This window comes from Xiphophorus couchianus, chromosome 5 (genome assembly GCF_001444195.1).
Source record: "Xiphophorus couchianus chromosome 5, X_couchianus-1.0, whole genome shotgun sequence".
NCBI lineage: Eukaryota > Metazoa > Chordata > Actinopteri > Cyprinodontiformes > Poeciliidae > Xiphophorus > Xiphophorus couchianus.
In genome coordinates this window covers 11,286,156-11,289,664 of record NC_040232.1, presented here as the reverse complement: position 1 = coordinate 11,289,664, position 3,509 = coordinate 11,286,156, and the positions used below count along the sequence as shown (strand labels likewise).

The 3,509-nt window shown below is 36.5% G+C and overlaps 1 long non-coding RNA gene across 1 annotated transcript; it reads right to left on the bottom strand.

Moving 5' to 3' along the window:
• Positions 1-1,212: 1,212 nt before the first annotated feature.
• LOC114145352 (uncharacterized) lies at positions 1,213-2,028 on the bottom strand. Its single transcript, XR_003595666.1, has 3 exons — positions 1,888-2,028; positions 1,746-1,808; positions 1,213-1,490 (listed from the first exon to the last, which is right to left on the bottom strand). It is a non-coding gene; the product is annotated as an uncharacterized LOC114145352 (long non-coding RNA).
• Between the last annotated feature and the right edge of the window lie 1,481 nt (positions 2,029-3,509).

Here is a 3,509-nt window from a genome sequence, read left to right as displayed (position 1 = left end):
AAATAATTCAATATCGTTTTTTGCTCAGGCGGGTACCTGGCATCGTCAGACTAATATTTTCACTGGGATCAGAGTACAGATGGGCACAGTTGTGCTCTGCTTTTGTGTCCTGTTATGATAGGGATTTGCTTCAGCATGTGCAAACCCTTGAGTTAGAATTTGAAAAGTTATCTGAAAAGCAGTTTTTATGCCTTCTTAAGCTGTCTCAGATTTCATGTGCCTATGTAAAAGCTATTTTTATAAAGTGAGCTCACTGGCAACAGCACATCAATAACATGGCAAAAGTTTATTTTCTTACTGACTTTTGTTTGAAGAAAAGAGGAAGGAGAGATTTGTGGACTTCCTGTTCTGTACAGCACTTTGGTGCAGTTTTATACTGCTTTTAAAGTGATATATAAATACATTTGGCATTGACATTGATAAAGGAAGAAAAGCTCTTTATTTCTTTATTTCTCACAAATGTCCAGATTGTTATTGCTATACAGTTGTTGCATATTTATAAGAAGTACTGCTGACTAGAATCCTGTCAGCTGACTGTCTCAGCCATCCCTCCGTCTCTTTATTCTGAGATGTGGAAGTTGAGTCTTGCACATTAGTTTGATGCAGTAAATATTAAGCACATAATGAAGTTATAAATTTGCCACATAGCTGAGACTGACGTATGCATGCATTAATACAAACAGTTATGTCTTCACTAGGGACTCAAGTGTTACATTTGATGAAGGTAATTTTGATACTAACTTGCACAATTCCATGTCATCCTCTGACCTCAGATCTCACTGCAAGTTTCTGAACTTCTAAGCGCAGAGAGCAAAGTAAGTCCCAAAAATAACAAACAAATAGGGATCCTCGGGAGCTTCTCTGTCTTAATGTCAAAGGGCGGGAAAACCTTTGATCTTAGGCATAAATCCCAAAACATAATTTGCTATAACTATAATGCAATTTGGAGCACTACTTAATGTAGTTAAGGGACTAGATGGCTTAAAACGCCAGAAGACTAGGTTCATCTACTGGAGCTGTTGTCAGTAATCAATAAAACAATACAAAAGAATAACTGCTTTCAATATTATGTATTTTAAAGAAAAAAAATTTAATGAACACCACAAAACACAAACATACATGGAAACCAAAAAAAAAATAAAAATAAATACAATATATATACACAGTACTGCAGTAGATCTTCTATATAGATGTGCACAAACAGTCCTATCGTTCCCCGCTGGTCAGCACATTGTCTGACTGACACACATTTAAAAGTTCATGTTTTAATTGTCCAGTTATTTGAGATGGAAAAATGTCCAAGAGCAATTTGTTTCCACCAGAGAAGGGATGAATAATGGATTGTGTGTCTATGTAGTGAGATGGAGGGGGAAATGTTATGGACCATCAGACTCCTACCAGACCAGTGTGGAGTAAATTTCAGGTTCTCCTGGCTCCAGCCAGTTGTCAGAAGCTCGCCATCCTTTAACCCTACAAAGGGATCACCTGGCCTGTATTGAAATAAACAGGACCAGTAAATTACCAGCCTGCTAGTTAACTAGACTTGTTTCAGTTGTTACTATATACAGAAATAAATGCAATTATATCCACAATCTAATCTTTCAGACAAATTAAAGATATCAGCATTTATCTCATTATCTTAAACACATATTGAATTTAAGAAGCTACAATTGATGATCAAACAATTAGCATTGGCTACCACCATCAACAGGCCAACCAAACAAACATTTGTGTTCACTACTCACCAATTCCATATATAGTTCAGTGCATGACAACTTCATGGCTCCAAGCTCACTGGATGTTCAGATCTACATGATTTTTTTATATTGTGAGTTTTAAAAGTGCATAATAAACAATGAGATAAACTAATTGTTTGGAAGAACAAACCTGTGGCTCCTTTGTCTCCAGCTCTCCCCCTCACACCACTCAAGATGCAGTGATTGGCTGAATGCACTGTGTGACTGACTGTCACTCTAACCAATGGAGCACCAAAGGCGGGATTAAGGGCAGTTTTTACCCTGGGTTACAAATTCATGCACCCAGAATAAGGTCTCATCTGTAAAAACTGAACCCCACAAAATGCTGCAGCATGTCTCCCTGGTGGTGCAACCGACTTAATTGCAAAAATAGATTGACAAGTGGCATTAGGAGTTGAGTTTAGTTAGTAACTCCAGTACTGATTGTTTAAAATCTTGCGGTTTGAAATGTTGGTTAGTCATATTTAACATAAAATAATAACAATAATAATAAAAAAACAATATTATAATGAAGACAATTAACCTGTTGCAGTATCTTAGTTGTAGCTGGCAGGACTGCTTGCAAAAACTGGAACAAGGTTTTAGATTATTAAATCACTATTATTGCCACATATTTGGTTTTAGATTATTAAATCACTATTATTGCCTCATATTTGGTTTTAGATTATTAAATCACTATTATTGCCACATATTTCTCGCATAAACATTTATGGCGGTTTCTAATTTCAACTCTAATCTAAGAATGTCACAATCCAGGGTGTCAATAATTTAGTTTTTTCAGAGTCCCCTACGCCATCCCTACTTTATTTACTTGTCCCCTAAATTCCCTTTCTGTAAAATTGCACCAATGCAAATGTAGAAGAAAGGTTGCTGTTACTCACCTTAGGTGACATGTGTTTTGGCACTGTTGCAATCCAAACAAGACTGTACAACCCCATGGTTCTGGCTCAGTTAAAGTGGAATCAACATTTTAGTCTTTCTCTGGAAAGGGACAAAATACTTTTCACACAGTGTCTAACTCGGTCATCTGTTTTATCTGACACAGCATATCTGCTACAAATCTTAGCTTCATGAAACTGACAACAATAATTGGAAAATGTCATCCAACACTTGTTGCTCACATTCTCGTTTTGATTTGGTTTAGAAAGATTTGAAGGGCTTGTGTTAAATCTGACCTCCAACATTTCAAAACTGAGAGAATGTGGGAAAAACTCAAATTCTAGTGACACTAGGCTTTTTGTCTGCCTGACTGACTGAGTTAGTGCTACGCCCAGGTTTCGTATGATTGCTCTACAAACTTTTGATTGAATACAAAGAAATAGAGCATGTAAAACTGAAAATGACAAAGATACGTTGTCAGGTCTGAGCTTGTTTTGGGCCTTTCTTGATGCTTATCAGTGGCTCTACATTTCAACAAATTATTCTGGGAAGTAGAGGGAGGGCATATCCTACAGATCTGACTTTAGCTTGTATTGTTACCTTTCTCAGTCTCTCCCTTCTCTTTCTTTCTCAGTTGTCAAAGTTAAATTTCATTAAAGGTGCAGGTGTAAAAAGAACTGAAATGATTGCATCATAGACAACACTGTGAACATTTCACATGAAATTTAATGGCTTTATATTTGTGCTCGTAATGTCGTTGTTTGCCATCGGGGTTTTGTGGAAAATCCATGAGATCAGAGTTTATGTGCTTACATGTGATTAAAAGAATCTGTATGGACAAGTTTGTATTCAGTTTTATAACTCCTCTGCATT